The following is a 22,595-nucleotide window of genomic DNA, read 5'->3' on the forward strand; positions in this document are numbered from 1 at the left end:
TGTGGGGCCAAAACTTAATAAACCCCGGGAAATAGACTGTCATTCTTAGTTTGCTGCCAGAGCTTGTTTCTGACTCCAAGCTTGCTGGTCCACGGGAGAGGTGTAATTGCCCACTCTTATTTGCAACACTTGGGCTATCTTGCACCTCCCTTGCTCCCAGCTTCTCTCATTCATGGAGCAGTCAGCAGCCCTCAGCTCTCTCCCATGCACAGCCCTGCAATGTGGAGTCCCATTGGAATTTGGGGGAAGGACTGTCCCCGCACCCCACCCTTTGAAACTGCAGACCGTCCCCGACAGCGCTCAGTGCCTGGGTCTGTGTTGAGGATAGTTTCACTGGAACGTCTTTCAGTGGGAAATGAATAAATGCTCTGTGCACACTGTCGTGTTCAGTCACGTCAATAAACCCACGTACTAAACAGAGATGTTGTGCTGTTGGCGTTTCCAGTGCTCTGCACACTCGCATAGCAACACTGCATTTTCCTACAGCAGTTTCCATCAGTGGGAATGAAGCGTGAGCACGAAGTCTCTCTGTTCTCTTCCCATTTTTTAAAAAAAATATGTCCATTTCCGCAGTAGAGTGTGGACCTTCTTTTTAAGAAATGGTTGTGTGACTGGTTGCCCAAGGAAAGAAAGAGATGGCTCTAGAAGCCGGTGGTCAAATATGGTGTCAAAATGCTACGAAGACGCCAGTGACAGCAAAATGCTTGGGTCTCAGCCGGCGTCCGCTGTTTACAGGGAACTGAATTAAGAGTCCAACACTTTGACCCACATGGTCAATAACAATTAAGACATATATTGAACTGGAGGTGGTTTTTGACATGAGAAAGTTTGTGAAAAGATAAAATTCGTAAAGAAAAAAAGAATCAATGTGGTATGAGGTAGGAGTGTTTGATTAAGGGTGCATGGAAGCCGTCTGGCACTTGGGGGGGACCCTCAGCTCGCCCAGTAAGATGACTGCCTTCAGGAGGCAGAGCGTTCTGCGATGCTGCTAAGCAACCATGAGGGTGCAATCAGAACACCCTCATGAATTTGCCACGTACTTGGTTTTCACCAGAAGTACAGCCGTGTGAGAACCTACTGTATTTTAAGAAACCATTAAAATAGACACGGGATTACCTGGTATTTGCAGTTTATCCCTCCCTAGTCTGCTCCTGAGACTTGGAGATGAGTTCCAGTGAAGCATTCAAATGCCAGCAATGTATCCAAAATTCCAAACCCAGGATCTAAACAGAATCCTACTCAGTCCCATGCATGCACCATCTCAGAGAATTGTAGCATCACTAAAGCGCAGAATGACTGTAAGGAGGTGATGAAAGAATGGTGGTCCTCTGGCATTGCATTCATTCCATTTGTTAATCTCGCAGCATCTGCATCACTTAAAACGGGGATCTCAAAGTCCCAGCTGCACCTCAGAAGTCAAAGGGCGAAGCTGCCCCACTGCAGTGGTACTATTAGGAGCAGAATTCCCCTGTCACACCCAGGGCAACAGGTTGTATGAGACATTGCAGAAATTTCAGGGACAAGACATTTGTGCTCGAGCTCTAACCATCGGGAAATTCAGATCATGACATCCCAGCACCCCTCCCCTCCTGTTCTGGTTGGTAGAGCCTCTTCTAAAATCTGGTGTGGAAGGGTAGCTCTTGAAACACTTCGTCATTACTTAACAAAGGGGAGTAAATTAGTCTTTGAGCAAACTTTTCTACGTTTATGACACTCTTGGCGTACATTAATTCATCCTTCAGGTGGGAACTAAGGACTGGCTGAAGGGTCTTGCCTGCCTAGTGCCCCGCCCCCATTCCCGTTACCTTGGCGATAGCATCTGCAAGTGCGTTTTCACTCCCGGTTTACTTAAAAGGATACTTTGCACACGGCTTCTCCCCCTAGGGATTTCATGTCACTTTATCTTTCTCCATCATGCGGCAAATAGCCTTCTCTCCATTTTGCTTGGGAGACGGGTATTTGGAGATTATAGCTACATTAACTACTGAAATAGGGGGGAAGTGTAGCTTTCTGATACCTGGTCGCTTTATCTTGGGGCAAAGTACCTAACTGTCCTATTACATCTATTGGGGAGATTTTAAGCTACAGGTGGCGTGATTCCTTATCGACACAGGCTTTACAGTTGTGGCTGTGAACTGGCATCAGAAGCTAGACAGAAATAAACTGGCTTGCGCCAGCATTTCAAGCCACAGCATCTCCTGACACATTTCTTTCAGACTCAGCAGAGCTCTGCAACGCCAGTGCTGAGGCGGGGCAGGCTGCTGTGTGTTAAGCCCAGCTGCGGCCAGTAGCAGTGGCTCACCTTTTGGGATTACCGCTTTCGATTACAGCTGAGCTTACACTTGACTCTCAGTCTGTGCGCACTGGAGTTGGTGTGTGGAGACACACTTTTCCCAGCGACCACCCTCTGATCCCCCTCTCCCCCAACTGTGCCTCCTTGTACAGATGTTTACTTTAGGCAAGTAAAATGATGGCAAATAATAGCAAGCACCCCTATTAACACCACTCGATAACGGTTAACATTTCGTGATGTTTGCTTTTGGCCTTACACATCCCTAATGACAAAGCCCCCGATTTCCTTCCCCACACCCCGACCTCAAAGCCAGCCACTGTTGTGAGTTGTGGCTCCTTCTAACCATCAGTTGTCCTTGTTCATAGAGGTTGTGTTGCAGAATGGCACCTCGAACTCTGAATCAGTGACGACGAGATCACCGCTCCTGGGGGAAGTTCAGAGCTAGGTTCTCGGCAGCCTCTGCTCATGACATTTCCTTCAACCTGTCAGTGTACATGGCCTTGTTTTATGTGTGTTCCTGTTTAAAGGAAGCCAGAACCAAAGAAAATGGAGGGAGGGAGGGAGGGAGGGGGGGAGAGAGAGGATAACATGACAAGGAAATGCAATGCGTGATCCTGCATTAAACCAGGGGGATAACAGCTAAAAAGTCATTTCTGAGACACTTGATTTTGGGATATTGGTTGTGGATTAGATAATGGCATATTATCAGTGTTAAATTTTCAGGTCTTGATAGTGGTGCTTTGGTTGTTTGGGAGAATGTCCCTGTCCTTGGGAATCAGAACTGCGACACCTAACAGGAGCACGATGCCTCCAGTTCCCTCCTAAATGGTCGAGGGAATGGGAAAGCAAACGGGGGGAAATAGCAACAATTGGTAAAGCTGGTTAAAAGGTAGACGGGAGATTTTTGAAATATTCTAGCAGCCTTTTTCGTAAGTTTAAAATGATGTTTGTTTTCTTTAAGGAACCAAATAAGAAAGGATAATGAGTGTAAGGAAGAACAAGTGTAAGGAAGAACAGCCCAAGGAGGATTAAGCATAAAACAGGAAAAGCTGTGTGTGTGTGTTGCTTACAGAGTAAGTCTTGCAATCAGGTTGTGTGAATCATCCAGATTTCCTCCTTTATCAGAGGTGATTTGGGCCATATCATTCTTTTGATGTTTCATATATATTTTAAAATCCAGTTGTTATTGCTACAAAAAACAAATGCATGGAGGGATTTTGATTTGTATTGCATTAAGTCACAGGACTGATTGGGAGTATTCAAGCGAACCAGCTCACCGCCACAGAGAAAACAACATACTTAGCCTTGATGTTGCATCGAAGGTATCATAAATTGACAACACAGGACCCCTTGTGAAGGGAGGGGCTATGTTTCAGAGTCTTGGTTTTATACATGTGTAATTTCACGTGGGAAAGACTTGAAGTGGGTGCTACATAAATTGCTTATGTAAAACTCAAGTATTGGTATCAGGGAAGCCAGGAAGACATTTACTTTATTAAACAGACTCTTACGAGCATCTACTTCGTGTTGGGCGCTATTGTACGAGCTTTCCCTACACGGATTTACTCAGTTCCCATCGTAACCCTCGAGATAGGTCCCGTTACTACCCTCACGTCAGAGACGAGGAAACTGAGGAGGCACAGAGACGTTGTGTATCCTGACTGAGCTCCCCGTGCGGGCAGGTGGCAGGGCCTGGATTTGAACCCAGGCAGGCTGGCTGCAAGAGACACTTGCCGCCTTCTGAGCGCACAGGACAATGGTAACACACAAGGGGATCATTCTTACGACTCGTCGCGAACATGTTTTCCCCAACACAGCACTTTAAGTACAGTCTCTGAGTACTTTGACCTTTGTCTTCTGCCTGGTTTTCCGAAGCCGTGTCCTTGATCCATCACTCCTCCTTAAATATGTGATGAGAGGCAGGTAGTCCATTGGCCACAAATGCTTCTCTGTGTCTTGGCCTGGATGGGCCCCTCCTGCGGGCTGTGGGGTTTGTCCTTCCCGCTGGTCTGTGCGTGCCCTTGGGACAAGGCTGCCATCTCGTGCTGGGCTGGCGTGGAGTCCCTGGCCGCCTGCTGACCAGCGAGAGCCACAAGGCGGCTGCTCAGCTGTTCCCCGTGGAGACTCCCGTGCCAGGCACTGTCGGCGTAAGGGGCACACACCTGTGTGGGGCAGGCCATTTAGGAGCTGTGGCTCCATCCCATAGACTAACGTAGAGCAGTGGACGAGAATGGACGGGTACTGTAAAATAATGTATTTGGGGGTACAATGTGATTCCACGTTTCTATCTTCAACACATGGATACAGTCCTCAAAAAGGGAACATTGGGGAAATTTAGCACGCATTTCCTCCTTTTGTGTACTATTCGTAAATTTCATATTGCTTGGGGAAAAAAAATCTCAGATTATGTCTTATTTACGTTGGTATTCCTGTCACCTAGCCCTGTGCATTTCACAGAGTAGATTCCTCAGTCGATGTTAGTAAAAGCTGTTTTTCATTTAAGCTTTGGTCCTGTTAGGAAAGGAGTTATGGTAGGAGAAATTTTTCAGCAAAGATCTCACACCAAAGCCTGAGGTTTGCTTTCTAGGCTGCGAGGCGGAAAAGCATTTCATGGACACCGTCGACTCTATTTCTGCCTCGTCCCCACCCTTCAGGAGCTCCCTCCCCCACAAAAATCACCACTGAGACTTTTAAAAAAACCCAAGGCATAACAATAATTGATGAATTTATTTTTGCACTGGGAAGATACAAAAAGACAAGTGTTTTCATGAGATAAGGGACACTGCAGTGACACTGCGAGGCACAGACAGGCAAGCGAGCCCCACCAGGTAAGGGATTATCAGCAGTTGCCAGAGAGCGTGGTCTCAGTGGCTGATAGAGTTGCTGACCTTGGCCATTCATCACCATTACGCCAGGGCGCAGAAACCTGTATCTCTATTCTTGTGCAGATATATCCATCAAAGGAGGCACAGTCCTGTGGAAGAGAATTTGTATGTATAGGTATGATATGGTGTGTGTGTGTGTGTGAGAGAGAGAGAGAGAGAGAGAGAGAGAGAGATTGGTTTCTTACATTTCTTTCCTCTTTTACCATTTTCCTATTTTTACTGACCTAGCCTCTCAGCTGCAAAGCTCAGATTCACAATAGCCACTCCAGTCTGCAAGACTTCAAGGGACATAGTTTTTCCTTATAAGGGCACTGACTTAGGCTGCAAAACTTGGACAATCTGTGTTATCATCTCCGGGGCTGAAATTGCCATCTGATTAGGGAGGCCAGAGGTGAGGGATGTGACCTTGGACGATGCTGGCTCGGCTGTCTCCCCCCACCCCCTACCCCAGCAGGGTGCTAACTGCTTTCCGGCCTGGAGTTTCCAGCCTAGCTCTGGGACCTGAGCTCACAGCTGGTGCCCAGCCTGCTTAGGTGACGGGGGACCAGAGCCCCAGGAAAGCTGCTGTGGGGAGAAGGGTGTGCGGGGGAGCACAGGTGCACGGCAGTCCTGGGACAAGGTTACGGTGGTGAGAGAGGCTTTATTTCCCAAAGGAAGTGATTGCCATTTGTTGTAGTTTGCTAGGCCCGTTGTAACAAAGTACCGTGAACCGAGTGGTTAAAAAACAGAAATGTGTTGTCCCAGACTTGTGTTGGCTGGAAGTCCAAGGGCAAGGTGTCGGCAGGGTTGGTGCCTCCTGGGCTGTGAGGGGCCATCAGCTCCAAGCCTCTGCCCTCGCTTCTGGTGGTTCGCTGGCCGTCTTGGGGGCGTTCCTCGGCTTGTAGACGCCTCCGCCTCATCTCTGCCTTTGTCGTCGCGTGATGGTCCCCCTGTGTGCCCGGCTGTGTCCAAATGCCCCCGTTTATAAGGACACCAGCCGTCGTGGAGGAGGGGCCCGCTTTGCTTCAACAAGACCTTGTCTTAATAGTCGTCCCACCCGCGGTGAACCTATTTCCAAATAATGCCGCGTTCTAAGGTCCTGGGGGTGGGACTTGGACATCGGAATTGGGGCGCAGTGGGGGGTGGGCAGGCAAATCGGCCCATTACAGAATTCAGTCTCCAGATGACTGATTCATTTGGGAGCATTTTCCTGGTTATTAATCAAAGGTAACAGGGAAGGGACCTGAAAACAGGAGAGGAAATGGCGGCTCCCTGGATTTTTTTCTCACGGAGAGTAGGGACGTGGGACAGGGAAGTAGGACACCCCCATCACAGGTGGGGACAGTCACCTCTTTAGGGACCCTGAGGGCATCTGAGTTGAAATATCATCTGGGGGACAAAGAGCTCCTCAGTCCCCAAAGCTTTTGCCAACTCCCAGCAACAGGTGAATTTTAGCCACCCAGGGAAAATTACCCAAAGTCCTTGGCCTTCAGAAATGGGGGTGCACCCCCAAGGTATCCCCCTCCTCTCCTGTGTTCTTGAAATTGGTGGGGACTATTTGGGAAGGAGCAGCTCCTTTGAAGAAGTCCCGTAGTTTCTGCCGCTTATCTTCCTAACAGTGCGGCGTTTTCAAAATAAGCGATCTATTTCCTTTAAGGTGCAATGAAATTCTGCTAAGATCGGTGCTACTAGAGACTTGGGTGCATTATCTGAGTCTTCAGAGAAGATGACAATAGTATTAGTTCCATTTTCCAGATGGAGAAAATGAGGCTCAGAGTTCAACAACGTGCTCAGGGCTCATAGGAGCCAGGCCTCAGTCAATTTGTACGCAGGCTTTAGTCTTTTCACTCGGCCTCGCTGCCGCCCTAAGTGTCTTGAGTGCAAATCCTCAGAGGGTGTGGGCTTCTCAAACGTCTGCAATGTCGCACTGAGATAAGAATTCGAGCTTCCGGTGTAAAACAAGGAGGCTGGCTGCAGACGCCTCTCGGTGTCCCCGTAGCCCTGGATGGCAGCTAAAATGGTCATTTTTAGTGTCCTGTTTTGGATGTAAGAAAGAGAGGATGTGGGCTGTCAATCTGCTTTTTTTTTTTGAAGATGGAATTTTAACATCTCCTTGTGGAATTTCCTGGTTCCAACCAAGTATGTGGGTCCTGTCTCTCCAAGACCCATCTATTTCTGACGGCAGTGAGAGTGGAAGCTGGTTATTTGGGGAGCGATCTTTTTGGAGCCTCCTGTTTTTCTTTTCCCTCCTTCCGTGCTCCTGACGCTCCGGAGGGTGCTCAGAGCTGACCTCAGGCAGCCTGCAGCCTGGTTTGCGCCGGCTCCAGTAGCCAGTCTGCCCGGCCAGGGGGACGTGACATCACCATCCCCGTCTGCGCCGAGATCCAGAGCTCCTGCAAGTCTCTCTCTGGCCAGAGACCTGGCTTTGACTGATGTAGTTCCCGGAGACTCCCGCCTGTGCGTGCCTATGATAATGACGCCCGTAAATTTCAATTACCGTGTCCCAGAGGACTGTGGCAAGCGACGATAAATTAGGAAACACCAGCTTTGGAGGATCTGAGCTGAAATTATAACGGGGCTATTTGAAAAAAACAAAAATCCTAAGCATTCGTTTAATAATAGATAGCAAGCGCAGCTTCCCCCACCAACAATTAGTTCATCAGCGCGCCCTTTGTTCTTGTCATAAAAGAAAAAGCCTCAGACACAGCCAAGAACATTTAATCTTAATGACTTGGTATTGTTGTTGCCCCCCGGGGCACACCTGGCTTTGGGAATCCGCTACAGAGGGAGGAAGCAGCCGCCTGAAAGGGCCTCCCTAGGCCACGGCACTAATCCCTGCTGGGGCCGCAGATGCTCCCTGCCCATGGCCTTGGGTTTCAGGTTGCCATCCAGGGCTGAGGTTTGAATGGAGGTGGTAACCTCAGAAGGTCCAGCTAGCACTTAACCGCTGACATCCATCAAGAATGTCAAGGCTTGCATTGTCTCCCTAATTTGAGCCAGCTTTCCTGCTATCAGATCCTTTTTCATTCCTAACCTTTCCACCCTGTCTTTCTTCCTTTGTGCGCAGGTTTGCAGCCTCTCGGGCCGCGCCTTACGCGCCTCTGCATCAGGCACAGGACTCCTGGCCGCGGTGCCTTGCCCTCCTGCGTGCCGTCAGGGGGACTCGGACAAGAATGTCCTCTGTGAATGACGGGCGTGTGAAGGGGGACGTGAACATCGAAGGCAGTTTGGATATATCTGCAGACAACTGTACAGTTAAAATGCTTTGTCATTGCTGCCTTTCCTTCACTTGATTTCCGTTCCCGTTCAGAGCCCAGCATCCAAGGGTACAGCCCAGAACTGGTGAACAGAGGGGATAAAACTCTAAAAGTTTTCTAAATCAGCAGGGCGTTCTCCACCTGCGGTGCCCCCTTCTTGGGGAATGGCTCCCCCTCCCCGTGAGGGACTGTGGGCATGCACCAGGCTTGCTTCACATGAGCCCAGGCTGGGCACGACAGGGTCTGGCTCCGGGAGCTAGAATGTCAGCCAGCTGTTTGGTCGTATGGGAGCTTGGAGTTGGCAGAGCTGTGGGGTCCGGGGCCACCATTTTTAACCACGTGTGTCGAGAGGTGGAAAGTGAGGGGGTGGGGTAGTTTGGCGTGAATCATACATGTTGTGAGAAGCGGAGACCAGAGACTGTCACCCCTGGAGATACAGGCCAGTGGCTGCCTTGGTTGCACAGGGCGAATGCCCCCTTCCTGTGTCTCAGCCCCGGGAAGGACGGTGGCCCTCCCACGCCTCAGTGGGCGCGCTGCAGTTTTTCCAGTGAAGTCTCCCCTGTCGCTCTGGTTGGTTTCAGTAGGTGGGCGTGTGTCGCTGTGTGTGAGTGTGTGTAAACTCACAAAAGAGCCTCATGACATCGCCGTGCAACATGCTCGTGCATTAGGGTGGCATCTGAGAACAGCACCGTGACGAGAGGAGGCCGGTTACATGTGTGTTGAATGGACAGAGTAGACCTGGACCTACAGGTGGCCTCACCGCTAACCTTACATAAAGGACGGCCCTCCCTTCCCCTGACCACCCTCTGCACCCTCTTGCTCGCGTCCTCTCTGTAAGACCTTGTGCCCAAAGCTGCACCTTAAACCTCCAACCTTTATGACTTCTTCATCCAGTGTGCCTCTGGGGCAATGCCTGGTCTGGTGTCTATCTTCTCAGCGTCTTGAAAAAAATTTCTGTGAGATGTTCACAGATAAAAACGTAATGCATCATTTCACCAGGGCAAGAGAACTAGCAATGTGAGGCACCCTGTCACAGGTCTTGTCGAAACTAGGGGTGCGTCTCTCCATCACAGAGAGCTGGAGATTTCAGGACCTCAAGAGACAAAAAGCAACAGAAGGGCTGTACTGTCCCTTTATCTCGGGTGAAGTGTGGCGCCCGGCAGCGTTCGTGTTCTGCCCACACTGCTTCCTGTGCCCGGCCAGAGGAGGGGTCTCACCTGGCGTCTCAGCTGTTCTGGGGCGGACACTGGGGGCGGGCCGGCAGAGCGGCCGCTTGGGAGAGGTTGGCTCACCCGCTGCATGTGTTTGGGCCCTTTGCATAGGCCGGCAGGCGACCATCCCTCAGGGCAGAGCCCTGTGGACACGCCCAGTCTGACTCTGTCCTCCTTGGGACTCCAGTGTCTGTCTCTGCCTTATCCATCAGGGAGGGAATGGGCCAGCATAACCCCCAAGTTGAAGGACACTTGGAGAGGAGGTTGTATACCCTATCGCCTCGGAGTCAGCTACCTTCTGAGAAAAGGGCGTGCGTGGGTCTCGGGGCTGCGTATTTAAGCACCTGGTCACTGTTTACCAACCTCTGGTGTTCTCCTTAGAGAGAACAATCAGAACGTCAGGTGTGCGGGCTGCGCACACCTGGGAGCGTGAGGCCCCGGGCTAGGTTTTCGCACTCTCTCGTTTTTGTGTGAGAAGTTAAGTGAGAGCCTAAATGGCCACACCTGGTAAGTCAAAACGCTCACAGCCCTGGGACATGGGCCAAAGTATCCCCTACTGAAAACTAGTCTAATTCGTAGCACTCCGATGCCGTACTCCACAAACTTGTCTGATGAAACTCCTCAGGGTGCGCTCGTGCTAAAAATCCATCCCGGGTTCCACTGCGAATCTCGTCGACTGGAATCTCCTGGACACCTGTGCAGGAGCTCACCCAGGTGAGTCTCACCAGGCAAGTCGGGCTGGTGCTGCCGTAACACCTTCAATCACAGGTGGCACACACCAGGCCCACGGGCCGAATCCCGCCCTCCACCTGGTTTTATCCGGCCCGACACCTTGTTTCTAGCCAGCGACAGCGCCGAGCTCCTTGCCCCTAGTTAAGGAGTAGTTACATTTACACAGTCCTAAAGTTACATTCGGCCTTTTGAAGGTAACCTCAAGGCTGATGTGGCCCCCGATGAAGATGAGTTTGACGCTCCTGCCTTACATGCTTCAAAACAAAACAAAACAAAACAAACACAATTAAAAAGATAATTCCAAGTGTGCTAAGAAAGTCTTTTCTCTTTTAAATAAACTTTTTATTGCAAAATAAAGCTTGATGAACATATACCTTGCAAAGACAATACAGAGAGTTCCCATTTCCTTCTCCATATCCCCCTGATGTTACGCTCGTACACGGCTGTGGCGCCTCCGTCAGGGGTCAGACCCCAGCGCGAGAAGCACTACCAGCTGTGTCGGGCCAACGCTTCTGGAAGTGACCCCCCAGGGCAGGGAAAGACAGGACCCCCGTGGGTTCTCGTCCGTTCCTTGTTCCTCAGTGACCCTCACACAGAGCGTGTGGCCGAAGGTCATGGTCAAGAAGCCAGTGAGTGCATTTTATGCGGCATTTGCATCGTTCTGGTCAGAAGGAAACCCGCCAGCACATGTGAGCTGTGGAGTGCAAACTGCGTCGTTTGGGCGATTTCACGCCCCAGTTCAATGAAGTTCTATTGGCCATTAAAACTGGCGTTTCACAGTATAACAATGAGCAGTAAAAATTCATGCTAACAATGAAAAATTTTAATTTGTTTTGTTTAATTTAGTGTGACATTAAATAGCAAATAAAAATACACCATAACAAGTTGAGGGAGAGGCTGGAAAAGAAGGAAAAAAGGAAACTAACTTTATATGTTAGTTACTTCACTACACTTTCTTTTTTTTACCTTTTAGACAAAGGACCCCACGTTCTCCCTTGGCAGGGGGCCCCACAAATCCGGTGGCCGGCTTGCTGGTTCCTGGTGGGGAGCCAGCGTCCGAACACAGTCAATGCAGCCACTGAGGGTGGGGCCGTGGGGCCCCGGCAGGGGAGGGAAAGGTGTGCCGCCGGGGAAGGGGACCTTCTGCCGTCCTGGGCAACTCCAGCCACGGATGAGGCTCATTCTCCATGGACCAGCCTCTTCTGGTCCTCGCCTGGCCCTCGACAGACTGCTATCGGCGCCTCAGCTTGTTCCTAATATGCAGGCGCTCCAAGAGACGGCCCAGGGGGCGGGGGGGCGGGGGGCGCCTGGCAGAGCTTCCGGGGGGCCAAGCACTTCCCGATGCAGACAGTGTGATGGCAAGCGCCCCGTCGGGAGGCAGCTAGACGCTTGGTCCGCCCCAGGCGTGCGTGTGGCTTTTGCACGCATGGCGCCAGGACACACTGCTAATTATTTCTGTGCTCCAGTGGGCCAGGATGTAGCATGAGCATTAAATTAAAAAAAAAAAAATCTTCTGCATCGACCAAGCCTGCTCACTCTTTAAACACGAACGGGTGTTTCTGTGAGAAGGCAGCACGGTGGGCTTGGGGCAGCAGCTTTAATTTATATCTGCAAACAAATCAGCCTAATGGAGCCGAACCGGTACAAATGGCTGTACAGCCACCCTGCGCCAGGGAACAAAGCCAGGTTCTTTGGCTAATTCGCGGCCACAGCGGCGCCTCCTCCATTCTGAAGTTTCCACTGCAGCACCCCTTCCAGGACCAGGGCGCTCTTTTCGCACTAAAGGGTCCCCAGCTGGTGACGTGGGGTCGGTCGTTCCCATGCAGCAAGGCCAGGCTGTGGTGGCCCCGAGCGCAAGGGGCCACCTTTTATAGACCAAGGTGGCTGCTGGCAGCCGGGTGCGTGGGCTCGCCCTCCTGTCCAGGCGCGAGTTGTGGCACCTGATGGTAAGACATGTGACCAAGGATCGGGCTTCCTTAGTAGGTGGCCATCTCGAACATCCCCTATAACCCTCCTGGCTACGGAAACCAGAGCAGCAGGTCACTGTGACCCGCCCCCACCTCGCCCTCTGCCTCCCTGGTCAGGCTCCGCCTCCCCGGCCAGCCTCCAGGGGCTCCCACCAGCTCCCAGTGTTTCTCTGCGTCTGGTCCTCAAGCCCTCTCCGGCCACACCACGTCCCTTCCCATCTAGGCCCTTACACGGCCTGTGCTGGAAGTCTGGGGGTTGTTTCCCGGTTGGTCTCGCTGCCTCTTCCCACCCGCCTGCTACACAGAATTATGAAAACGGTCCTGGAACAAGTGAAGTTGGCTGGTTTGGAAACAGGCTACAATCTACGGTCTCCAAAGCTGTGAGGACAAAGCTTTTCCTCTTGGTATTCAAGGTCCTATAAGCTCTTTCTAGAGTGTTCTTCCCTCAGCTACGAGCACAGCTCATTCCTCTTTGCCTTCAGGATGTGTTTCAAATGTTCAAACTGAAGCCACAACCCCCGAAACTCCCGATGCCCCTCCCACCCGTGAGTTTTCGCTCTAGTCCTTCTCAACGTGTGGGCGGGACATTCTCTGTCTTCACTGGCCTCCTTTGATGCGTTTTCCTTCACCTGCACCCACGTGACGTCCGCCGCCAAGGTGGGAACTCTTCTCTCACCTGTTCACTGCTCTATCGGGTCCCCGGCACTTCGCCTGGCACCCAGTCAGTGCTCCATGATGACTGTTGAATGAACCATCAAGTGGCGGGGCCTTGCCCACTTCTCCACTCCAGCTGTGCCCCTCCCGCACCCTGGAACCCCTGCGCTCCGGTGGTGTTAGGTCCGTGAAGGTGGGCACCCCTCCTCCCCTCCACAGTTGCGTCTGCTGACCCTTCCCTGCAGTGCGCGTCTCCCCAGTGCACGCGCGCCAACCCTCCTCCGCCCTTCCGCGCTCGCCAGCAGCTCCGAAACATGTCCGCGCAGCGCGCACCAATCTCTGGACGGTGCTACCCAACGCGCATCAATCTCTGGGCGGTGCTACCTGGATTTAGGCACATCCGCCCAAGAGGCGTGAAGCAACCCCCGGGACCACTGGGCCACGCACCATCTTCTCCACGCTGCTTGATGAATGAATACACAAGTGACAATCCCGAAGACACTCAACTAGTTAGTGACGAGGGCCAGACTAGTACCCAGATATTCTGGTCTTCTCCCCCTCCCCCCGTGGTACTTGATTTGTTATTCCCACCAGAGAACGCCTCTGAGAAGGGCTGTCCCCAGCTTCCCTGGAACTTGCCGGGGAGTCGCTGCAGCGCCTCGTGCTCCCGCTTCCTGGCCCCGGGCCTGTGTTCGTTCTTCCAGAAACAAACGCTCCTTTCATTTGTCGGCCTCCTAATTCCCTGCCTTAAGCATTCCGGTTTGTGTTTGTTTGCTTGCCTGTTTGTTTACAAAGTAGACTGTTAAGGCACAGAGAGGGTTTAGGCATGAAGATTTTGTTGAAATCTGTTTGCATTTTGAAGTTATACAAATCAGAGGAGACATCCTGGGCAACTTGCAAGATTTTTGGTGTTCGTTCCACGAATACATTTTCTTTCTTATGAGAAATTATCAGACACATCAAAGTGGCAGGAATTGTGTGTGTAGGATCAGTACAACCTCATAGATTGATCCTGAGATAAAGTTATCAATGATTTGCAACATTTCCTGTTTCTTTCTATTCTTAATTGAATTACTTTTGTTGAATTATTTTAAAGCATACCCCAGACACCATATCACTTTATTATCCTACTTCAAAGTGGACCCCCTCTTCACTTATCATGACCACAGTGCTTTCTTATCACCCCTAACAAAATGAACAATAATTCCTCGAAAACACAGTTTTCACTGAGGTGTCTGGGGCACCGCTCCTCTGCACCTCTCTAATTGTGTAACGGGACAGAAACAACCCCACTAAAGGAGGATGTGTTCGTCCATCCGCTCACTCTCCTTACGTATTTTAGATGGAAGTTGGAAATGCCTCCTACTTTCTTGGCTGGGTGGGTGGGACTTCACTGGGGCTTTCTTGTTACTCTGGAATTTTCTTTCCCCTTTCAGGGTCTCAGCAGCCACGGCTCTGGAGAGCCACACTGGGCCCGCATCCCAGCCCAGGCCCTGTGAGAGCTGGGCCCTCCCCTCACCGCCTGCAGGCCACCCGCACGCCAAGGTTAAGGTGGAACTTGGATGATGAGGTGTTTTAATTTCCTGCCTTTCTTGTTGGTGCTGGCATCTTATAAGCACAGTGGCCAGGTGACAATGGTAACAAGGCATTCCGATTAGTACAGTGAATGACACTCAAGTTTAAACTTTTGAAATCCCGGCATCGCCTCCACCACTGACAGGGCGGGAGCCAGAGCATCAAAGAGACGCCAGGTCTGGATGTCAAGCGGCCTGGCAGTCTTTCTTGCCTTACAGGAAAGCCCTTGGCCATGGGCGTGTCCTCCCCAGAGATCCTGCTGCTGCCCGGGAGCGTCCGGCCCTCACTGCTCACGTCCTCCCATATTTGGCAGGGTCCCCATTCCTCCCCTGCTTCCCTCCTTCCGCCCAGGCCCAGGCCGCCCAGAAGCTCTTGTCCCTCCCTCTAGAGTGCTGCTTGTTTGTTCCTGTTGCTAAGCAGCGGGCTGCACTGCACAGGGGCAGGGCTTGCTCTCCATTCCAGCCCTACTCGGACCATACGGGTTAACCCTGTGTGGCCGGACCTGGCTTACAATCCCGGGACTGTGGGACAGTCCAGACCAAGGAGCGCAGGCCAGTCCCAGCTTGCGTTCTTACTCCTTAGCACTCTGTCCTTGCTGGGAGGCAAGGAAGTGTGATGGCTGAAGACTCTGTGGCCCCATGAGGTCTGGCCCCACCGCCAGGTACCTGGGTGACTTAGTAACTTCGAGGAAATTACTCGCCCTCTCCAATTGAGTCTTGTTTTTGTCATCTGTGAAAGGGGATACTAGCATAATAGCTTCTGCATTTGTCTGCTCAATGGATTAAACGGCTTAAACTATGCAGAGCTCAGCACAGTGTCTTTATGATGCAGTAAGAACTCCAGCTGTTTGAGCTGATATGAATACGCTTTGCACAGCACCCGGTCACCTGCTTTCGCCACAGTATCAGTTACCCGGGTGAGGCAGCTATTAATACTTCCACTGTGGGGGCGGCAAGCGCAGGCACAGAGAGGTAAAGCAACTTCCTCAAAGACAAACAGCTAGTGCTGACGTCGTCAGACTTGCTTTGTGTTTTTCCTACTTCGTTGCTAGGCCCCAGAGGTACCGGTCTCAAGATCAGTCCTGCCCTTTCTTTGGGGAAGAGAATTTCTTTGGAAGCAATGGACTCTTGGGCCTGTTCCTTACTTTGAAACAGTATCATTTTTCATCTATATTAAATCATCCCCAAGATGGAAATGTCTGTGCATCTATTTCCATGTCTGGTATAATGAGAATGAATAAATAATTTGGATTTCAACCCGAAGCCGAACATGAAGAATAGAAAGGGAAAAGTTGGCCTTGAAGTATGTGGCACTGAATCACACAGGCGGTCCAAAGCAGCGGCAGGACTATCAGAGAGCTGAGTTTCAGAAAAGGAAAGGGAGTAAGAAGACATCATGCTAGCCATGGGAAAACAGATAATTTTAAATCTTTTCCTCCATCCTCTTAATGATTTAAGCATACTGTTTCCACTCTTGAGAGTTGGTTAATTCCACCAGTTTCAGGGAGGCAGAGGCTGCAGTTTAATGCCAGAAACTACTATTTCCCTTAGTTCTGTTTTCCAGCTCCAGAGTGCACTTGACCCCAGTCGGGTCCTGGTCTCTCAGGGGGACTTGGTGAGGGCAGGCTGTCCATGCATTTCCACTCCCTTGGAGGGTCAGCTCTGACACTACACAACTCTAAGTGGCATTTGAGTACTGCTTCCATTGTTCGTATTTTCTTTAAATTCACTCATCACGGTATTAGTCAGGGCAGGCTGGGCTTTGCTGCAGTAACAAATAAACCCTGATATCTCAGTAGCCTAACATAGCAAAGCGCTATTTCTCATTCATGTAAAATCCAGTGTGAGTCGGATGACTTTCCAGGGCAGCTTTTCTTAAAGATGACTCGTAGGCGGTAGCTCATACACCCAGGCCCATTCCGTCTCATAACGAGGTGACAGATTTGAGGACGCCACACCCACAGACTTTGTCACAAACTACCATTCCTCCCATTGGTTCTTCTACAGGCCCATTCATCCTTCCTAAAAGTCATTTCCTCCCTCCGAGAGGCCTTTCCCTGGGAAGACGCTACAAAACCCGTTAAGAGGTGGAAGTCAGGTCCACGAAAAAGTGCCTAGAGGTGGAGTTGCTATCTTGGCCACTGCCAGACAGCTCTGCCAGCTGCAGACCCCGGAGTCCCAGCGTGTGGTGAGGGGGCCACTAGCGGTACCTTCGCTGGGGACACACAGAAGGCATTCTGAGGTCAGGCACCCGGGGGGCTGGATGCTTCATGATAAATGAGACCCCTGGCGCTGACAGGGGTCTGAAAAAGGATGCATTTCCATCAGGCCAACAGGTCTAGTTGGGGGAGCGATGCACAGTGCAGAGGGGATGCTCATGGGCAACAAGGACAGGGTGCTGGCTTAAAGTTCCGCGAGGCTGTACAGCGCCCTGAAGGGGGCGGAGCCGGGGCGGGGCTGGGGGAGGTGGAATGCTTGCAGCCTGTTCCTTCGCTCTGGACCAGGGTTCCTGGCTCAGCGTGGACACTGGGCGTGCAAAATCCTCCTAGTTGGGAACCACGTGTCTCATCTTACACTTTGAACTTGTGAACACGGAAAGCTTCCAGAATTAGCCTGTTCTGATGTTGAGGAGTTCATATATCCTTTAAAATTTCTTCCAACTCTCAAATTCTAAGAGAAAAAAAGTGGTGGATTAATGTGCACAGCACTTTATCATCCAGGTTTTTTTTTTTTTTGATGTTTTGGGGAAGTGTATGGCTATGGAGAAGAGAGATTGGAAAGCATGCTCTGCAGTCTTCAGTATCTCTGTTTTGCGTATCTCAATATATCTCAATGCCTATTATTTCACCTCTTAATGGGTGGTCCCTTCTTGTCTTGTACCACGTTGCCCCCTAGCGGTCACTCTGTTGTATAGCACACAAGCGGAAAGACGCTAATAAAATTGCTTTCGCAGCTTGAAGCCAACCAGAGAGGGGACTCCACGCGGCAGTGGGAGGGTTCCAGGACCAACCTTGGCTTCTGGCTTAACCCAGCTGGGATCCTCAGGCCTCTCCACCCAGCCGCGCCCCTTCCCTCCCGGAGCCCCCCTTCCTGCGCCTCCAGCCCTGCACATTCCAGCACCCGGTGACCCCGGGCTCGTGCCTCTGGCATGCTGGGCCTCTTCTTTGCGGGGAATTCAAAGCTGCTTCCATTTTTAAGAGAAAGAGCATCCTGTAGCCAGAAATATCCTTCAAGATGCGCTTTATGAATGCACTGAGGAGAGGGACTGCATGAAAAATAGACATGATTCAGCTGGGAGAAAAAAAAATGGGTGGTTGTTTCTAAGCTCAGAAACATCCCCAGGAAGCCTTTCCTCCCAGTGGAGACAGAAGGGGCCCTCTGTTCCCCGAGCCACCCCCGACCGTTCAGCTAACCCCGTTGGGGCGGGGGGGGGGGGCACCAAATGCGTGCACCTGCCATCTTAAGAGCTTTGCTTAGCGGACTTAAATTTCAGATAACCAGAGACTGTTCTAATGGCGTTCTTCTGTCAGTAGATGACACCGTGTAATTAGTAATTCTATAAAAGCCTCTTTTTTTTTTGAGGGTAGCTTTTAAGAAAAAGATAGAAACCAAGAGAATGGAGACAAAGAAAGCTGCTCTACAGAGTTAAACCTTGTTTCAAGGAGGATTTTTTTTTTAGGAATGTTACACCCATTGGTGGGCTCCGATGATCTATTTAATGGTCTCAGAGTGTAATGCCCAAACTGCAGACCACCCAGGCTGGCATGGCGAGTTCACGATAGACAATTACTTTTTGTTTGCAAAGGGTGTTTTCTGTTTCTAGAAAACTAAATTTTATTTATGGCTATACGAGCTAGAATTTCTTTCAGCGGTTAGGTGAAACAAACGACCAAGTTTAGTTCTAGACCAGAGCTATTCAAACAGTCCTGGTTTTAGGCCATAGGAACACAGGACACCTGACAGGGAGCCCAAAAGGGCAGGTATTGCCAGGAAATTTGCAGAAGCCTTCCGACAGGCAGTAGCCGGGTTTCAAGATTTAGAGACTTAATAGAACAAAATGCACTGGTTTGTTCTCACTGTATGTGAGCAGGCATCAGATAAAGAAACTCCTCTACTCCCTTTAACCTGGCCCCCACTTGAAAAAAGTTCCCCCTCTCTCTCTTTTTTTTTGTCTCTCAATGTGAGTGGCTTGAGCAGTGGCTTCTGTTTTAAAACCATGAAACGTGCATAGACGTTTGAAAGGCTGGGAATCTCCTCTGTATTTGTTTACATCTCTGAAACTGATGTAACCTGCTTTGTCTTATCCTTTTCCTTGGAATAACTCTGAGATCCCGCGCTGACATGAGCCTGGGTCCCAATTCTCTGGCGACAGATACAACCTAAGAGAAAAGGCATCTGTAGAGGAAGATACGAACTTATCGATATGATCCAGGTTGAACTTGTCTGTACGATCAACATAGATGGTGAGCCCTGCTGGTCGGGGCCAACGAAGTTGGTCCTGCAGTCCAATCGCCTGTCCTGAGACCCAGGGACCTAAACTGCACTTACAGCCCTGCAGACACTGCACCGAGGTGACCGGAGGGAGCTCCTGCAAGACAAAGGAGACAGAGGGCTCCTACAAACGCCCATACCCGGTGGTTGGATTGCTGAAGGCATGTCGAAACCCTCCAGCGGGAGGAGCCCAGTGAGGGCGGAATGCTGCACGATCGACCGTCAGCGGTGAGTATAAGTGGGTGACTCACGTTAGCAAAGTGTCAGCAACTCACAACAGGCAAGTGTAGACCTGGTCTCCAGCCCGGCAGAGTCCACAACGATGCGACTGTTGGCTTATCCTTGGATATCCTACTGAAGCTGGCCAGAGTGTGTCAGAGCCGTCGTGAGGGAAGAGATCCAGTGCATTTAGAAGATTATTTTTTTCTTTAAATGCAATATGCTCTGTAAAGTACTGGCTCTCCCTCTATGGGTTAAACCAATTACTCACAACACCTACCATCCTGTCCATTTCCTCGCTTCCTCCCTCCAGCTTCCTTCCAGTCCTTTTTCCTTTCTCTCCCTCTCTTTTCCCCAGGCAGCTCTGCCTCAGGCACTGTGCAAAGCGGTGACAGCCTGAAGGTTTATAAGAATTGTGTCCCTTTTAGGAGGTGAGAGACAAAATATTTAACAACATAGACATAGGGACAGATCCTTGGGAAGCTCTCTCAAATACACACACACACACACACACACACACACAATTACAAATACCACATCAGGCATGGATGTGAATATTTGTTCATAAAGTCACAACAAATGCCTGGACCCTGGGAGGTTCAGGCTGCTCTCCCGAAGACCTCTCTGGCAGTGCATGATGGGAATGACACCCGAGGGCAACTCGCTGCCTGCGTCCCGCTGGGACACCCAGGACTCCCAGAAATCACAGAGGCCTGCGCTGGAGAAAGGCCCCGGCTTAAGCTTCATTTACTTCTTCGAATCTGGCGTCTAGTCTCAGGGGCCGTCGCTCAACGTGGTCAGCGGCCAAACACAGCCTGTGGCCGTGCAGGTAGATCTGGAGCCGCGGCCGGCTGTGCATCCCAGGAGTGTGCTGGGAGGCAGCATAGCTCATGGTCAGGGCTGGCCTGGCTGGGCTGGGCAAGGTGAATTCTGAGTCCCGTGTGTGCACTGCCCTGGGAAACTCTCTGCGTGTCTCTGAACCAGGCCTAATTAAAGGAGACGAGGTAGATACAGCCCACAGCTGCGGGCCTGGCGTGGCGCAAACACCCCATGAGCCCTTGGCCGACGGAGAAATTTATTTTGGCGTTTGATACTGAAGGTTATTTGCGTGTCTCTTTGCATTTGCCTCACCCCACCCCCCTCCCCTGACTGAGGGGGACGTCGGATATCGGTGGAAATCCAATCCCTAGTTAACGTCCTCCCACGCCTTTTTCCCTGTCTGTCGGATCCAATCCATCATGTGTGTGATCATATTATACGTTGCCTGCTCTATGAATAAGAAATGAGGGGAGGGCGTTTTGTTTTCCGCGGTGCCCTCTCACGAGAGACTGGATACCTGATGCAGATCTCCGCTCCACGCCGAAGGAAGGGAGGGGGCAGGTAATAAATCACTCAGCCTTTCTGGGCTGGAAGGCGGGCTCCGAGGGCTTCTGTGACTGCGGCAGCTGCGGTCTGCTCCGGATCAGCACTGTGGATGCCGGGCTGCGCCGGCGGTGACGGGATGGACGTCTCGGGCCGCCACCGCATCACCTGGCTGGGGCGTGGGGGCACTCCAGAGCCCGAGTGTCCTCGGTTCAGGGAGGGTGCCCGTGGGACTCACACCCTCTCACAAGCCTCAGTGAGACAGCGTGAGTTAAGATCTTAGCACCCAAAGTGCTCCTTCGCATGCTGGGAATGGTCACTTGACTTCTAAACGTCTCAGTTGCTTTAGCTGTACAATTGGGGGAAGCTCCTTGGCCTGTTTCGCCCGATTACGTGGAGAACAAAATATTATAGAGAAAGCGAAATGCCTTGTACACCCGGGGGAGCTAAAAATATCACCATTAAATGCGACAGCATAAGCCATGGAGCATTTAGGTGTGATTCTCAAACAACCTGCTTTTCAGCAATGATTTCCTCAGACTCCTTCCATTGCACTTTGGCCCTGCTTTATTGTTTAGACAGGTTATAGAACTTACTTCTAAGTGCTAACCTCCCCTGGATCCTCTCATTCAACTTGGAGTAAAACGGAAGGCAGATATCTCACATTTTCATGGTGTTCCTACTTTCAGTGAGACATTTCCCAAATCAGTGCAATAGCGCCACCGTGTGGCCTTACGACTTACTGCCCTTCACTGCTCTTTCGCCTCGAAATACTAACAAGTATCAGAAAGTCAATTTTCTGTTTAAATAAAAACACATTTGTCTATATTTACCTGTCAAGTATACAGAAGTAATGGAAATTCAGTGGACAATCCCACCCCAGCTGCATTCGCAAACTACTGGTTAGCGAAAGTATCCGTTTGTGCTTGAGTAATGTTTATGAGTGATAACAAGCTTACTTTCAGTCAGTTCTGCCTTCCTGATGGTGATAACTAAGAAAATGTACTTTTCCCAGGATATCCCCTCCAATTAACTGATGAAAACGTACATATGCGTGTACACTTCACAATATAAATTTTGTCAGAGGGAGGTGTATAAGGTAGTACATATTTAACAAAAAAAATGAGAGTAAAAACTTTTTTAAGTGTACTTAGGTAGCCTCAGTCATCCGTACTTGAGTTAACCAAGCAATTCAAGGCAGAATCACTTTGGGAAAAGGCGTGACTGCCCTGCACTGGGCGGGTATTGAATGAAGGAGCCACAGCAAGGATATATTTGTTCGGGAGAACATACTAAAGATGGCTCTCTATTGCTTTTTTACAATGGGACATGAGTGACAACAACAACTTACCAAACGCTTATTTAGCAAGGCCGTCGGTGAAGCACTTTACCTACATTGTTAAATTCAATCACTGGGGAGAGGATTCAATCATGGCCCCTTTAAATACCATTACAATGGAATTAAAAACAAGCAAACAAACAAAACCTAACAAAACTGGCAGATGGAAGCAGAAACACACCTTCAAGCTAAGCACCAGCCTGTGGTGCTAGGGGCTCAGGGGCTTTGAATTTACTGGGTGGTTGCTGCCCTCTCGTGGCCACTGTGGGAATTCACAAATTTAACATTTTATGTGGTAATGAACTTGAATACAAGTTGGACCATGAGGAAGGCTAACAAGAAAACAAAAATTGACTTTCGGCCAACATGGAAGTGTAGGTAGACACACTGTGCCTCCTTGCACAACCAAATGAAGGACAACAACAAATTTAAAAGCAAAAAGCAACCAGAGCTGACAGAAAATTGAACTGTAAAGAAGTCCAACAACCAAGGAGTTAAAGAAGAAACATCCATCCAGACTGGTAGGAAGGGCAGAGACAGGCGGCGGGGTGGAGAGAACTCCTGGCAAACAGCGGTTGCCAGAGGACTGGAGTGGGCAAAGTGGCAGCTGGCGGCGCAACATTTGCACACAG

Source organism: Phyllostomus hastatus, unplaced genomic scaffold, assembly GCF_019186645.2.
Source record: "Phyllostomus hastatus isolate PE091 unplaced genomic scaffold, TTU_PhHast_1.1 phas_scaffold_78, whole genome shotgun sequence".
In the NCBI taxonomy this organism is placed as follows: Eukaryota; Metazoa; Chordata; class Mammalia; order Chiroptera; family Phyllostomidae; genus Phyllostomus; species Phyllostomus hastatus.